A 17,971-nucleotide genomic window follows, 5' to 3' on the forward strand; every position below is an offset into this window, starting at 1 on the left:
GTGGATCATGATAGCAAGCTTACATTTGCCTTGGTTTGTAGCTGAGTGACTCGTCATGTCACCTGAGGTTGATATTAAAAGTCACCTATTGTGGAATTGCATAGATATCAGGCCAGACACAGAAAGTAGTGTCCCATCACCAAAGGGCAGTGATGGCTTTATTAAATCTATCAGTTTTCATACATTTCTCTGCTCAAAAGCCATGATTCAGCATCTTTTTCTGCTTCAAATATTTACCAAATTTTCCCCCAAGATTTGAAGTGGTTTCTGCCTCAACTGCTCCTCATGGGAAAATATTCTATATTTTAAACATTAAGTCAATGACCTCCTGATCATTGTTAAGTCTGTAACTACCAGGGAGGTAGCTTCAAAGAAATCACACCAAAGGTAAACCACAAGAACAGTAGGTTTATTTGAAGGTCTGTACAACTCGCGCTCCAGCCCTCGAGTGTGGCTATAGGGGTGGTTTCCAGGTTACTTCACTCTCCAGGTCAACTGACCCGTCCTCTTAAAGGGGCTATGGCTCGCATAAATAACATTCCTCCCTTCTAAATAGCAATCCCCATAACAAACTATTTACATCCATGGTCAAAATAGCAATCCCCATCCAAGAATACTAATTAACTATTTACACAGTACAGACAGTAATAACATTCATTTGACATTAAGTGGACGTGATCAATTGTCTGGAGGCAGACAGTTCCAGGGAGGTTGTTTCCTGGGAGCTAGAAACGGCCTTGGTTCCCTTTCCTGCAATTGTGGCTCCGCTGATTCTTCCAAACACACATCATCATTCACTCTAGCGGTGTTCCCAGCTCATCAGCCGAAGGTACAGCCATATAAGAACATAAGAACATAAGAAATAGGAGCAGGAGTAGGCCATCTAGCCCTTCGAGCCTGCCCCGCCATTCAATAAGATCATGGCTGATCTGAAGTGGATCAGTTCCACTTACCCACCTGATCCCCATAACCCCTAATTCCCTTACCGATCAGGAATCCATCTATCCGTGATTTAAACATATGCCCCTGCTTACTTCCATGAGAATCTCTGCTGTTTCTGGCTGAAATGTCTTCATCTCTCCCACTAGTGTCTCCTTTCCTTGATATGGTGCCGCCAGTAATTGGTCCGCATGCCTACGCCATTGCGATTCGTCTTGCGTCTCCAAGGTGGAGGACAGCGGTCTAGTTTTGGTTGGTATTAATGCCAGAACTCATTCTTCCCTGGCGCATAGTTCTTCGCAGGGACTACCTCGTCCTTTCGAAAAGTTCTCAGTTTCACATGCTTGGCTCGCCAGTCTATCTGCCTCTCTGGACTCTTCTCCACTCACATTTTGTCGTTGCATGCAGTGTGCTTCGATACTTACTTAAGAACTGGTTCACCCTTCATTTCAATAATCCTTTCCCCCTTGACTCCTCCATGGAGTGTTTTACTGGCTGCACAAATCGCTCTGCTAGACCATTCGTTGCCAGCTGATATAGTGCAGACATTACATGCCGAATGCCATGCGTTCCATGTACTGTTCGAATTCCCACAACACAAACTGGGCCCGTTGTCACTCATCACTTTCTCAGGATACCTGAGACTGGTGAATATGTCGTCCTGTCTGTCCAGGTTCGCCTCCGTAGTAGTTGTTTTCATGCATATCACCTTCGGCTACTTAGAGTATGCATCCATGATCACTAGCTATATGTAGGCCGAGCTTCTCCCCAAAAAATTCCAAGTGCTGAATTTGCATAAAAACTGGAGTAATCCCACTTGTTTTTTCAACGGAATTTTCAAAATGAATCTCCCACACTCTGTGCATCACAGAGAGCCCTAGCATGAATCACGTGAAAAATCGGTGGGTGGGGCCTATTCCCGCGGAGAAGCAGGCAACATATCGCTGAGCGGGCCACTGCGCATGTACCAATCTGTCGGCGCTGAGATCCTGCACTGCCGGCCTCCCGATCGCTAGCCACCTTGATCGCTGCCCTTCTGACACCCCACCCCCCCCTCGATCATTGGCCTCCCAGATGTGTCCAGGCCAGCCCCGGCCAACTAACCCCCCCATCCCCCCCAGCCTGCTTCGATCTGCCCCCTACCCTGGCAGTCCCGATCTCCCTAATCACCCCTTCCTCCCCGCAGCCCTAATCCCCACGTCCTGCCCTCCCCTGCAAATCTCTCCGCCCCGATGGCCAGTCCAGATCGTTATTCACCCTTTCACTGTCACCAATCTCCTCATCCCCAGCAACTGCCCTCAGAGGCTCCTCCCCATCAGGCCCCACCCCTGACTCCACCCCCTTGGCACTGCCCGATGCCCAATGGGCAGTGCCAAGGTGCCCCCTTGGCATTGTCACTTTGCCCCTTTTGAAGTGCCAGGGGCCAAGCTGGCAATGCCTAGGGTGCACCCACTTTACCCCCAAGCTCCTGGGGGGGGCCTCCCTTCACTCCAGCAGGGGTCAGGCCACCAGCTCCCCGTTGGTGGGGAGCTGTTGTAAACCCTGCTGGAGTAAAACACTGTTGGTGGGGGAAGAGGCTAGCAGGCCCAGAGACTTCAGTCCCGGGCCCGCTAATAAGATTGGAATAAAGATTTAAATATTTAAATCAGCTCTGTGCTGATTTCTGGCACAGAGCTGACGATGCCGGAAATGCAGTGGCTGAAGACATGCAGAGGCCGTGGCCTCAGTGGGAAGCCCACTACACAGCCTCTGCTTATGTCTCGCAGCCCGCTGCACTGCTCAAGCAGCACAGCGGGCTGGGAGAATCGCTTTCCCAGCTAAATCAATTTGAACGCATTCTTACTGCCCTTTTAGCCATAATGTGGAGATGCCGGCGTTGGACTGGGGTAATCATGTCTTAAAGGTACAGACAATGTGAGTGGAGAGAGGGTTAATCACAGGTTAAAGAGATGTGTATTGTCTCCTGCCAGGACAGTTAGTGAGATTTCGCAAGCCCAGGCTATTCGTGGGGGTTACAGATAATGTGACATGAACCCAAGATCCCGGTTGAGGCCGTCCTCATGGGGAAACCATGCAGACGCTACGACAACGGATTAATGAACACCGCTCGACAATCACCAGGCAAGAGTGTTCTCTTCCTGTTGGGGAACACTTCAGCAGTCACGGGCATTCAGCCTCTGATCTTCAGGTAAGCGTTCTCCAAGGCGGCCTTCACAACACACAACGCAGAGTCGCTGAGCAGAAACTGATAGCCAAGTTCCGCACACATGAGGACGGCCTCAACCGGGATCTTGGGTTCATGTCACACTATCTGTAACCCCCACGACTTGCCTGGGCTTGCAAAATCTCATTAACTGTCCTGGCTGGAGACAATACACATCTCTTTAACCTGTGCTTAACCCACTCTCCACTCACATTGTCTGCACCTTGAAGACTTGATTACCTGTAAAGACTCGCATTCCAACCATTATCTTGTAAATTGAGTTTGTGTCTACATATGCCCCGTTTATGAACACAACTCCCACTCACCTGATGAAGGGGCAGTGCTCCGAAAGCTTGTGGCTTGTGCTACCAAATAAGCCTGTTGGACTTTAACCTGATGTTGTGAGACTTCTTACTTTTAGTCATACCCAAGGATGTAATGATGATGCAGGTGATGCTTTCCAAATTTGGGCGCATGCTATACACACTCCTGCTTTCTCCTCTATGTTGCATCAATGTCTGGCCACCAGGCATAACTCCTGGCCACCCCCTTCATCTGTACCACCCTTGGGTGCCTTTGGTGCAGCTGCCCCAGCACCTTCTTCCTCAACGCGGTTGGGATAACAACCCACGTTCCCCACATCAAGCAGCCATCCGTACCGCCATTTCCCACTGTCGGTTCAAATGGGGCCTCGACTCTGGGTCTTTCTTGTGACAAATTGTTCTCCTCCAGGAACCGTATCTTCACCTTCACACCATTCATCTCTCCCAGAGTTTCATTAAATACCTTCTGGTATCTGCCCAATATTTAATCCAGGCCCCAACAAGCTTCCGTGAGTCACCTTACTTCTTCCCAATTTAGTCTCAATTTCTTCATCCAAGCCCTTCCAAACAGCGCAGGGTAATTCCCTTTTGCGAGGTACAAGGGAAGACATGCTCACTGGTCCCTCAGCTGCACCATGGTGGATACATAGTCCTTGAAAGGCACTATCTGATCTTATATGTTCTCAGAACAATATTCGTGGGTTTCAAGGGAAGATTATTCAGTTTCTCTTTATATATGGACTTCGGAATCAACAACACCGTTGCCCCGTATCCACCTCCATCCTCACCATCTTCCCTTCCAGTTTGGGCTCTGCTTAAAACCGTTCTGCATCACCATGGACTGACAGCACATTCAATTTAATTTTCAATCTCTGCGTCAGTTCCTTTCCATCCTCGGATTCTGCCAATTCCTTGTCCCTTCAACGGAGGCTACTCGCCCCTTTCTCCTGGTTGTGGAGCCTGGTTGCTTCTGTTTCGCCCCTTCCTGGGACCTTGATGCTCTACAATTGTGGGCAAAGTGCCCCATTGCCCAACAGTTCCAACATTGAGCTCCTCTCTCATCCAGCCACCGGTCTCCGTGTGGCCTTTTTACCACACTGACAACCTCCTTGGGCTTTGATTGATTTCCTGGAGTGTCTACTATCTTGTATACTTTTGCTCTCGTTCCTAAGTGTGAAGCTACCATGGCAGCCATGGACACTGCAATCTTAAAAGCCTTCTTGAAGACTAAATTCTCCTCTGTTAACAACTGTCTGCAGTAACCCACATGCAAGATATTCTGCAATGCTTCTTGAAGGAACACTCTGAAATCAGAAAATTCTGCCACACCTTTGAGAGCCGTGACATATTGAATAATGTTTTCACCCCCACCCACCCCCCACAGCTGGTCCTGCTTGTACAACTCTGCAATCTGCAACGGTTGTGGTGCAATGTGTCCCTTCAATAACTTGCACAACTCTGTGAACGGTGAGTTGAGAGTGACTTCCCTTGACATCAGGGTAGCATTTGATCTAATGTGGCATCAAAGAGCCTTTGCAAACCTGGAGCCAATGAGAATCAGGGGGAAAACCCTTTGCTGGTTGGAGTCATACCTAGCACAAAAGATTGTGGTTGTTGGAGGTTAATCATCTCAGCTCCAGGACATCACTGCAGGAGTCCCTCAGAATAATGTCCCAGGCCCAACCATCTTCAACTGTCTAATCAATGACCTTCCTTCCATCATAAGGTCAGAGGTGTTGTCACTGGATTCATAATCCAGAGTCTCAGGGTATTGCTCTGGGGGCCCAAGATTGAAACCCACCAAGGCAGATGGTAGAATTAAAATTCGAATGGTGACCATGATACCATTGTCATTTGTTGTAAACACCCATCTGGTTTACTAACGCCCTTTAGAGAAGGAAATCTGCCATCCTTGCCTGGTTTGGCCTCCATGTGACTCCAGACCCTCAGCAATGTGATTGACTCTTAAGTGACCTCTGAAATGGCCAAACAGCCACTTGGTTCAAGTGCAATTAGGGATGAGCAACAAATGCTGGACAAGCAAACAGCACCCACATCCGATGAATGAATGAAAAAGAAAGACATGTGTGCGATCTTATGACCTCATCCTGCTGTCTTTCGGCAAGGTGAGGTGGTAAGATAGGGTGAGAGGCAAAAAATCAGATTCACATTCGGCTTTTCGCCTCCCCCGATCTTACCAGCTCTGTTCTGCCCTTCCGATTTCAATATTTATAACATGCTTAGCATGTCCTGATGTCCATGGCGGGGGGAGGGTGGGGAGTTGGGATGGGGTGTGACAGTACACTGGGAGATTGGGGCACCTGTGCAATGGCGCCCCAAGAGCTCAGCAGCCGGCTTCACCGCCGAGCTTAGGCTCTGCTCCCCCTCTCGCATCCTGGCTCGTTTTTTACACTAAGTGCCATAATTCACAGCTCGCCAAAAAAGAAACAGCATGATTCTCTCCCAGTCTCCAAATTCTCTTCAGCACTTAGAAATTATTTCATAAGTTTGCACCTATTGAAGCAATGCATGTCCAAATGCAGCTTGACCTGGACAATATCCAGATATCGGCTGACAAATAGCAAGTAACATTCATGTCACACACTCCCAGGTAATAAGAACATAAGAACATAAGAAATAGGAGCAGGAGTAGGCCATCTAGCCCCTCGAGCCTGCCCCGCCATTCAATAAGATCATGGCTGATCTGAAGTGGATCAGTTCCACTTACCCACCTGATCCCTTTGGCCCCTAATTCCCTTACCGATCAGGAATCCATCTATCCGTGATTTAAACATATTCAACGAGGTAGCCTCCACCACTTCAGTGGGCAGAGAATTCCAGAGATTCACCACCCTTTGAGAGAAGAAGTTCCTCCTCAACTCTGTCCTAAACTGACCCCCCTTTATTTTGAGGCTGTGCCCTCTAGTTCTAGCTTCCTTTCTAAGTGGAAAGAATCTCTCCACCTCTACCCTATCCAGCCCCTTCATTATCTTATAGGTCTCTATAAGATCCCCCCTCAGCCTTCTAAATTCCAACGAGTACAAACCCAATCTGCTCAGTCTCTCCTCATAATCAACACCCCTCATCTCCGGTATCAACCTGGTGAACCTTCTCTGCACTCCCTCCAAGGCCAATATATGGATCCAGAACTGGCTTGCCCAAAGGAGGCAGAGTGTGTGCATAGATGGGTCTTTTTCTAATTTGAGGTCGGTCACCAGTGGTGTGCCCCAGGGATCTGTTCTGGGACCCTTGCTGTTTGTCATTTTCATAAATTACCTGGATGAGGAAGTGGAGGGATGGGTTGGTAAGTTTGCCGACGACACGAAGGTTGGTGGGGTTGTGGATAGTCTGGAGGGATGTCAGAAGTTACAAAGGGACATAGATAGGATGCAAGACTGGGCGGAGAAGTGGCAGATGGACTTCAACCCAGATAAATGCGTAGTGGTCCATTTTGGCAGGTCGAATGGGATGAAGGGAGTACAATATTAAGGGAAAGACTCTTAGTACAGTAGAGGATCAGAAGGACCTTGGGGTCCGGGTCCATAGGACTCTAAAATCGGCCCTGCAGGTGGAGGAGGTGGTTAAGAAGGCATATGGTGTGCTGGCCTTTATCAATTGAGGGATTGAGTTTAGGAGTCCGGGGATAATGATGCAGCTATATAAGACCCTCGTCAGACCCCACTTGGAGTACTGTGCTCAGTTCTGGTCGCCTCATTACAGGAAGGATGTGGAAAAGATTGAAAGGGTGCAGAGAAGATTTACAAGGGTGTTGCCTGGATTGAGTGGCATGCCTTATGAGGATAGGCTGAGGGAGCTCGGTCTTTTCTCCTTGGAGAGACGTAGGATGAGAGGAGACCTAATAGAGGTATATAAGATGTTGAGAGGCATAGATCGGGTGGACTCTCAGAGGCTTTTTCCCAGGGTGGAAATGGCTGCTACGAGAGGACACAGGTTTAAGGTGCTAGGGGGTAGGTACAGGGGAAATGTTAGGGGGCAGTTTTTCACACAGAGGGTGGTGGGCGAGTGGAATCGGCTGCCGTCAGTGGTGGTGGAGGCAAACTCAATAGGGTCTTTTAAGAGTCTCCTGGATGAGGACTACATGGGACTACATGGGACTTAATAGGATGGAGGGTTATAGGTAGGCCTAAAAGGTAGGGATATGTTCGGCACAACTTGTGGGTCCGAAGGGCCTGTTTTGTGCTGTAGTTTTCTATGTTTCTATATCCTTCCGCAAATAAGGGGACCAATACTGCACACAGTATTCCAGCTGCGGCCTCACCAATGCCCTGTACAGATGCAGCAAGACATCTCTGCTTTTATAGTCTATCCCCCTTGCGATATAGGCCAACATCCCATTTGCCTTCTTGATCACCTGTTGCACCTGCAGACTGGGTTTTTGCATCCCATGAACAAGGACCCCCATGTCCCTTTGCACAGTAGCATGTTGCAATTTTTTTCTATTTAGGTAATAATCCAATTTGCTATTATTTCTTCCAAAGTGAATAACCTCGCATTTGTCAACGTTATACTCCATCTGCCAGATCCTCGCCCACTCACTCAGCCTGTCCAAATCTCTCTGCAGACCTTCTACGCCCTCCACGCGATTCACTTTTCCACTTATCTTTGTGTCGTCTGCAAACCTTGTTACCCTACACTCAGTCCCCTCCTCCAGATCGTCTATATAAATGGCAAATAGTTGAGGCCCCAGTACCGATCCCTGTGGCACGCCACTAGTTACCATCTCCAACAAGAATGAATCCAACCATCGTCCCTTGACATTCAATGCATTACTGCTTCTTAATCCCCCACTGTCAATATCCATTGACCATGAACTGAACTAGACTCGCTATATATTTATATATACTGTGGCTACAAGAGTAGGAAGGTTAGGAATCCTGTGGCAAGTAACTCCCCAAAGCCTGTCCACCAGCTTTAAGGCACAAGTCAGGCCTGTGATGGAGTATTCTCCACTTGCCTGAATGAGTGCAGCTCCAACAGCACTCGAGAAGCTCAGAAATCCTTACCTGGAAACCTATGGGGGGGATTCTCCAGATACAATGCCCTCGAAGTTACAGCTCAAAGTGTCTGAAAATCCAAAAGGTGGTTCAGTTAAAGAAGTTGCTCCTGACCAGTGCTAAATTGACTTCTGGTGATGAGTGTGTGCTTCTCATTATGAATGGGTAAGCTTCGGTGACAAGTTACTCATGATCAATGTGTGTGTGGCTTTCAGTTAAGAGTGGGTATTCCTCAGTGATTGGCTACGAGTGAAGATGTATGTGTGTGGGTTCTGGCGATGAATGAGTAACCTCGGGTTCCATCAACACACCGACCAAAGCAAGAAGAACCTCTTTGGACACAATTATATCCTTAATACCGCATACTATACTCACTGGCTCCCAGGCACGAAAAGAAGCAGTCATTCCAGGAAGCGAGGGAAATGTGCAGGCTTGCAGGAGAGAGTGAAACAATGCTATCCCAAGGACCCCCTCCCTGATTATTCTTGGCAAATGTACAATCTCTGGAAAACAAGCTAGATGAACTTAAAGCCAGACTCACTTTCCAAAGAGAACTGAGAGACTGCTGTGTACTCTGTTTCGCAGAGACATGGCTCACTCCTGCTTCACTGGACTGTGCCCTATAACCAAAGGGCTTCTCAGTCCACCACAAAAACCATACAGTGGCCTCAGGCAAGGCTAAAGAGATAGGGTCTGCCTTCTAATCAACACCTCTTGGTGCCTAAACGTAGCAACACTGGTGAGTTTCTGCTCCCTGGACCTCGTATACCTGAAGCTAAAATTCCACCTCTACTACCTTCCACGGGAGTCCACCTCTGTAATCCTGACAGCAATTTACATCCCACCCCATGTGGACGTGAAAATTGCGCTGGACAAAATATACACCACCACAAATAGCCTTGAGATGAAACATCCTGAGGCCTTGTTCATTGTGGCCAGGGACTTTAATCAGGCCAAGCTCAAGAGTGTCCTACCAAGCTACCACCAACACGTCTCCTGTTCCACCAGAGGCCCAAACATTTTAGACCACTGCTACACAAATATCAAACATGCCTACCACTCTATTGCCCGCCCACACTTTGGCAAATCAGACCACAAGGCTGTGCTCCTGCTCCCGGCTTACAAGAAAAACTTAAACGGGAGAATCTGTTAACAAAATCCATGCAATGTTGGTCTGAGGAATCAGATGGGGCAGCACGGTGGCACAGTGGTTAGCACTGCTGCCTCACAGTGCCAGGGACCCAGGTTTGATTCGTGGCTTGGGTCACTGTCTGTGTGGAGTTTGCACATTCTCCCCATGTCCGCATGGGTTTCCTCCAGGTGCGCCAGTTTCCACCCACAGACCAAAGATATGTGGGTTGGGTGGATTGGCCATGCTAAATTGCCCGTAGTGTCAGGGGGACTAGTTAGGGTAAATGCATGGGGTTATGGGGATAAGGTCTGGGTGGGATTGTTGTCGGTGCAGACTCAATGGGCCAAATGGCCTCCTTCTGCACTGTAGGGATTCTATGATTTCTATGACCTCTTACAGGGCTGCTTAGAGTCAGTAGACTGGTCAGTATTTTAAAACTCAGCAACCAATCTGAGCGAGTACACCACTACAGTAACTGACTTCATTAGTAAGTGTGTAGAAGGCTGTGTGCCCAAGTAGCAAATCCGAGTGTTTCCCAAGCGGAAACCATAGATGAACAGGGATATCCACTGTTTGCCGAAGTCCAGTTCTAAGGTGTTCAAGTCAGGCAACCCTGATCTATACAAGAAATCCAGATATCCACAGAGATCTATCAAAGATGCCAAAAGACAGTACCGGACCAAGCTAGAGACCCCAGCCAGCACATGCACTCCTACCAACTATGGCAAGGTCTGCAAGACATAATAGGCTACACGATGAAGGCGTAGAGAATCGCCTGCACCAATGCACCTCTCCCCGATGGGCTCAACGCATTCTATCCCCGTTTTGAGCAAGAGATAAGCGAGAGCATGCCTGTGATCACCATTGCAGATGTCAGAGCAGCCTTCCCGAAAGTCAGCCCATGGAAAAAGACTGGCTTGGATGGGGTACCCGGATGAGTACTCAGATACTGTGCAGGTCAGCAGACATCTTCAACCTCTCTTTACACCAATCTGAGGTCCCTATCTGCTTCAAGAAGATGACCATCATCCCTGTACCAAAGAAAAACCAGGCAGCGTGCCTTAATGACTATCTCTCTGACATCCATCATTATGAAGTGCTTTGAAAGGTTAGTCATGGCACGAATCAATTCTGGCCTCCCAGATTGCCTGGATCCATTACAGTTTGCCTACCGCCGTAATAGGTCCACAGCAGATGCCATCACCCTATCCTACACTCAACCCTGGAACACCTAGATAACAAAGACACCTATGTCAGACTCCTATTTATTGACTACAGCTCAGCCTACACCATTATTCCGACAAAACTCATCTCCAAACTCTGTGGCCTGGGGCTCAGCTCCTCCCTCAGCAACTGGATCCTAGACTGCCTAAATCACAGACCACAATCAATAAGGATAGGCAACACCTCCTCCATGATCATCCTCAACACCAGTGCCCCATAAGGCTGCATCCTCAGCCCTTTGCTATACTCCTTATACACCGATGTGTGGCCAAATTCCCCTCCAACTGGATTTTCAGATTTGCTGATGACATCATCATAGTGGGTTGGATTTCAAACAATGATGAGACAGAGTTCAGGAAAGAGATAGAGAATCTGGTGAACTGGAGTGACGGCAATGTCAACAAAATGAAAGAGATAGTCATCGACTTCAGAAAGCATAGTGGAGGACATGCCCCTGTCTACATTAATGGGGACGAAGTGGAAATGGTCGAGAGCTTCAGGGTTTTAGGTTTCCAGCAACCTTTCCTGGTCCCTCCACGCCGACGCTATAGTTAAGAAGGCCCACCGACACCTCTACTTTCTCAGGAGGCTACGATTCTCAACAACATTTACAGATGCACCATAGAAAGCATTCTTTCTGGTTGCATCACAGCTTGGTATGGCTCCTGCTCTGCCCAAGACCACAAGAAACTACAAAGGGTTGTAAATGTAGTCCAGTCCATCACGCAAACCAGCCTTCCATCCATTGACTCTGTCTGCATTTCCCGCTGCCTCGGAAAAGCAGCCAGCATAATCAAGGACCCCATGCACCCTGGACATTCTCTCTTCCACCTTCTTCTGTCAGGAAAAAGATACAAAAGTCTGAGGTCACGAACCAACCGACTCAAGAACAGCTTCTTTCCTGCTGCCATCAGACTTTTGAATGGACCTACCTCGTATTAAGTTGATCTTTCTCTGTATCCTAGCTATGACTGTGACACTACATTCTGCACACTCTTCTTTCCTTCCCTATGTACGGTATGCTTTGTCTGTATGCTTATGACAATAATAAATCAAACAAAATCAAGGAGTAATTAAAGCATGCAGGAGTGTGTAAGGTATAAGGACACAAGTATAAAAACAAAAGATGGGTCCTGAAGAGTTATAAGTGTTCACAACAGAAAAGCAGAGAAGGAAAAAGGAATGAAAAATCTGGTGAAGAGAATGCTTTTATGGTCTGGAAGTAGATTCATTAATCAGCAGTGGCTGAAATCCTCTCTGGCTGAAATACTCAGCACCTAGAAAACATAAAATAACACTTGTAGAAACAATCTGATCTCAGCCTCACAGGACCAAATTCCTCTTCTAAGTGTTACTTGGCCCCTGACATACCCTGACAAAACAATTACAACGACTTGATTGACAAAGTGGCAACACCAGCACTGTTAACACATACAGATCACGTCCAACATATCCAAACTATCTGGAAGCAAAGTCTCAGAAATTGAAAGAAAAATAAATTTCAAGGGAACTATCACATGTATAATCAGAGATCGTTGATGAAAGGAAACAAGAAGGCGAGAGATGTTAACACATTTGCATAGTTGAAACTGCAGATCAAAGGAAGAGCAATATTTCACAAAAGGTAATCTAAATACATAATTGGATCACATCTGAATGTATTCAAAAAAAGAAAGAATACTTTTGACCTTTAAAAATTTGAGGAAATACATTAAGCCTGGGAGTATTACTTTGTCTGACTGTTTTAGCATCTGTGTGTTTCGATTAAATGTATTTATTAGGTCCATCAGCAGGATTGTACATCAAGGAAGACATTAATAGTCCTAATAAATCTCTGTGACAGCTAGAGAGTATGGAGAATGTCAAGGCCAAGTGGTAGTGATTTTCTAAGTTTGCACTAAATTCCAGGGTGTCTTGTGAGTTTATGGTCAAGCTAGATAAAAGCATAGCTAACTTTGCTCTGTGTGCTTTATGGATGAGAAAGTGATTCCATTCCTCTGGGAAATCCAGGTAAAGGGACAAAACTCAGTGCAGAATAAAACAGGAGACAATTCCGAAAAGCAGTGATGAGGTGAATAGATTGCCTGCAGATTGTAGTGGGGAGGGACGAATGAGGAATGTTAATTGCAGTTTTAAGTTCTGATGAAGTATTCACTTGGAGAACTACATGTACAATCAGTTGTTATTTTGTTGTAATAGGGATACAAGATGTGTTAGGAAGAAAGAATTTGCATTTATATAGTGTTTTTCATGACCTATGTAAGTTCCAAAGCCCTTGATTAAATATATTTTAGAAGTGCAATTAATGTTATAATGTGGGGAAATACAGAAGTCAACGTATGTACAGCAAGGTCCCATAAACAGCAGTAAGACAATGACCAGATAATTAGTTTTAGTGATGGTGTTTGAGGAATGACTACTTCCCAGGATACCATGTAGAATGTCCCTGCTCTTTATAAAATGGTGTCATGAGATCTTTTTCAGCCATATGAGGGGGTAATGGGAGGGACGAAATTTAGAGCCTGATTTAGCTAACAGCATAAATGGCGAAGCGAGCCCAAAATCTCCCGAGAGTCGGGAAACAATTCCACCAGCGGGATCTTGCTTACCAATTTTCCATGCCCCTCGCTCATGACATAACAATTTTCCTGTCCAGGGAGGTCGGGAACCTCATTTTAATAAATTACCATTGTTTAACAAGCCGTCTCACTGTCGCTTCCACCCTTATTGAATACTCAAGGCTTACAACAGCTGCATAAAAACGTGACTCTGGAATCCTCACCTCTAAGGGGATATTGGAGGTGAGCGCGCCAGCTGTCTCTATCCACCGGGGAGTCCAATGGAGAGGAAGGCATCAGAGAGGACATGGTGGAACCAGGTAAATCATTCTTGGGGATGGAGGGTTAAGTCCCAGCTGTTTGTGGAGAGGTGGGGGCAGGAGAGCGATCGCTGCTCACAGGCCTATTGTGGGCCTCTGTTACTGAGGTGCTCTTGGTCTTCAATGAATGTAGATTGTGGTGACGGGGTCGGCCTTTGCACATCTCAGGTCCCAAGGTGGGGTTCAGTGACACTCCAGGTCGATGGACAATGTGGGACGCTATGACAAGGGGTGGTGATTTGCTCCATGAGGGCAGAAGAATCCTGACACAGAGGGGACGACAAAGTCAATCACATTTCTCCCCCACCATTGGGCTGCATCGGACAGCTGTAGGGCATGAGCAGTGTGGATGGGCACTGCCAATGGAATGGGAGGCCAGACCATCAAGGATGTTGTCTTGGATGCTGGATGTACAAACTGGAAAGCTTGTGTGATCTGTTAGCCTTGAGAGTTGAGAGAATGCAGGTTAAAATGAATGATCAAGTTGAGTATAATCTGGAGGCTTGAAAATAATCAGGTGACTCTTGCCTGCAACAGGAGGAACCCATTCCATAATATCATCCCTGACCTTTCCTTAATGAGTCAAATATGCCCATTCAGTCAATATTGCAATGGATGATCCTGCCACTGATTGGCACCCACAAGTTAATCCTTTGGGAGATGAATCCTAAGCACTGCACTCCATGGCTTGCACTCAACTTTTGATAAGAGAGAAAGGTGAAACAGATTTAGCTCCAATACAAGAGGCAAAGGTTACAGAGCTCAGCAGGCAGCCCTGATTCGCCAAATATTGTGGCAGCGTCCTCCCCCTCTACCCCCACCCCCACCCCCGAGAATATCAGAAGATTCTGCCCAGGGTATCTATTTAACATCTCACTGAAAGATGGCGGCTCCAACAGTACTCCCTCAGCATTGCACGAGAATGGCTGCCTTGGTTATGTGCTCAAATCTCTTGAGTGAGACTTAGAATCATAGAGCACAGAAGAGGCCTTTTGGCCTGTTGAGTCCGCACCGATACATTAGAAGCACCTGAACTTTCACTTAATCCCATCTGCCAGCATTTGGCCCATAGCCCTGAATGTTATGACGTACCAAGTGCTCATCTAGATATTTTTTAAAGGATGTGAGGCAACCTCTACCAGGCAGCGCATCTCAGACTGTCACCACCCTCTGTGTAAAAAGATTTTTCCTCACATTCCCCGAAACGTCCTGCCCCTGACCTTGAACCTATGTCCCCTCATGACTGATGCTTTAAATAATGGGAACAGTGGCTGCGTATCCACTCTGTCCATGTCTCTCATAATCTTGTACACCTCGATCAGGTCGCCCCTCAGTCTTCTCTGCTCCAACAAAAGCAATCCAAACCTACACAACCTCTCTTTGGTTGCAGATGGAGGAGCCGAGCCCCAGGCCTTTGATCCCATTTGCCCCAAGTGCCTCTAGTCGCCTCTTGAATACATTCAATGTTCTGACATCAACTACTTCCTGTGGCAATGAATTCCACAGACTCACCACTCTTTGGGTGAAGAAATGTCTCCTCATCTCCGTCCAAAATGGTCTATCCCGAATCCCCAGATTATGACCCCTGGTTCTGGACACACCCACCATTGGGAACATCCTCCCTGCATCTATCCTGTCTAGTCATGTTAGAATTTTATAAGTCTCTATGAGATCCCCCTCATCCATCTGAACTCCAGCGAAAACAATCCTAACCTAGTTAATCTCTCCTCATTCATCTGTCCCGCCATCCCCGGAGTCAGCCCGGTAAACTTTTGCTGCACTCCCTCGAGAGCAAGAACATCCTTCCTCAGAAAAGGAGACCAAAACAGCACACAATATTGTAGGTGTGACCTCACCAAGGCCCTGTATAATTGCAACAACACATCCCTGCTCCTGTACTCGAAACCTCTCGCAATGAAGGCCAACATACAATTTGCCTTCTTTACCGCCTGCTGCACCTGCATGCTTACCTTCAGCAATTGGTGCACAAGGACACCCAGTCCCTTTGTACACTCCCCTCTCCCAATTTACAGCCATTCAGATAGTAATCTGTCTTCTTGTTTTTGCTTCCAAAGTGAATAACCTCACACTTATCCAAATTATACTGCATCTGCCATTGATTTGCCCACTCACCCAACCTGTCCAGATCATGCCGAAGGCTCTCTGCATCCGCATCACAGTTCAACCTCCCACCTAACTTGGGTAACATCTGCAAACTTTGAGATATTATATTCTGTTCCCTCATCCAAATTAATATATATTGTGAATAGCTGGGGTCCCAGCACCAATCCCTGTGGCACACCACTAGTTACTGCCTGCCAATTTGAAATGGGCCCATTAATTCCTATTCTTTGTTTCCTCTCTGCCAACCAGTTTTCTATCCATCTCAATACACTTCCCCCAATCCCATGCGCTTTAATCTTGCACAATAATCTCTTATGCGAGACTTTGTCAAACGCTTTCTGAAAGTCCAAATATACCATATCAACTGGCTCCCCCTTGTCAACTCTACTTGTTACATCTTCAAAAAATTCCAACAAATATTTCAAGCATGATTTCCCCTTCATAAATCTTGCTGACTCTGTCTGATCCTGCACTGCTTTCCAAATGCTCCGCTATAAATCCTTGACAACGGATTTGAGAATTTTCCCCACTACTGGTCTATAATTCCCTGGTTCCTCTCTACCTGGTTTGGAGGATATGGACTATGAAGAAAGGTTGAACAAACTTGCATTGTTTTCACTGGGTGGGGGGGGGGACCTGATAGAGGTTTACAAGGTTATGACAGGCTTGGATAGAGTGGATAGTCAGAGTCTTTTCCCCAGGGTTGAAGGGTCAATTACTCAGGTGCATAGGTTGAGAGTGCGAGGGGGAAAGTTTAAAAGAAACGTAAGGGGCAAGTTTTTCCACACAGAGGGTGGTGAATGCCTGGAACGCGCTGCTGGAGGAGGTGGTGGAAGCAGATTCGATAACAATGTTCAAAAGACATCTGGATAGATCCATGAATAGACAGGCGATAGAGGGAAACGGAGCATGTACAGGCAAGCAAAAATTAGAGAGGCATCTATGTCGGCACAGACTTGGCAGGCCAAAGGGCCTGTTCCTGTACTGTTCTTTGGTGCTTCTCAAGCAGTGTATGTAGGGGTGCCGTCACTGTAGAATGATTAGGAACAAATTTTCCATAATAGTTCACCATTCCTAAAAAATATTTCAATTCAGATACATTTCTGGGGGCCAGTGCTTCTTTAATTGGTTTTATCTTCTCCTCCATAGGGTGTAGCCCTTTTGCATCCATTTTGAACCCAAAGTAAGTTACTTCATGAGCCTGGAACTTACATTTCTCCCTTTTTAGCCTCTCTCTGGCAATCTTAAATTTCTTTAAGCCTCTTTAGATTTGCCAGATGCTCCTCTCCAGATATTCAGTACATCATCTAGATAGACAAGCAGCTTTGGTAGGTCCTGTAGTAAGCTTTCCATTGTGTGCTGGAAAATTGTACATGCCAATGCAATTTTGAATGGTAGCTGAGTATACTGGCATAATCCTTTGCAGGTATCCCTTGATGCTTCATCTAACTTTAATTGTTGGTCTGCTCATATCAAATTTAGCATTAGGTAAACCTCTGAATGTGACGTACAAATCTTCAATTCTTGATATTAGATATCAATTCAACATTGTTGCTTGATGCATGATTAATTTGTAGTCCCCACATATCCTAATGGTTTTATCTGGCTTAACCACTGGCACAATGGGAGCTGCCTACTCTGAAAACTGTCCAGGCTTTATGATGCTTGATTCTTCTAGCCCTTGAGTTCAGACTCAACTTTCTCGTGTAAGACATCGGGTACAGGTCGGGTTCTGTAAAACTCCATTGATTTTGAAGATTTTTAGCCAATTTAATCTAATTTGGCAAAGCCAATCTTGGCCTATCACATTTGGCTTGGACCCCGTGCTGCTATTCGTGGCAATTGAGCTGACTTATGCTCACGGGTATTGTTGTTGTTCCAAGGATCCTTAAATATTCTCCAGTATATGTTGCTAGACTGGCCGTCATGCTTCTTAACCTTTGGGGCTGAACCCCTCTTTGTTAAAAATACATTTGTTCTTCTACAACTGTAGCAGAGGCACCACACCCGTGCCCACATCCATTCTGAGTGGCTGGCTGTTTTCTATCAAAACAATTGTAATTGGGACCATCTTCTCCAACTTAATGTTTAATCCGTATATCTCAGAATTATTTTCAGAGTTATTCTCAACAG

This window comes from Mustelus asterias, chromosome 20, assembly GCF_964213995.1.
Source record: "Mustelus asterias chromosome 20, sMusAst1.hap1.1, whole genome shotgun sequence".
In the NCBI taxonomy this organism is placed as follows: Eukaryota; Metazoa; Chordata; class Chondrichthyes; order Carcharhiniformes; family Triakidae; genus Mustelus; species Mustelus asterias.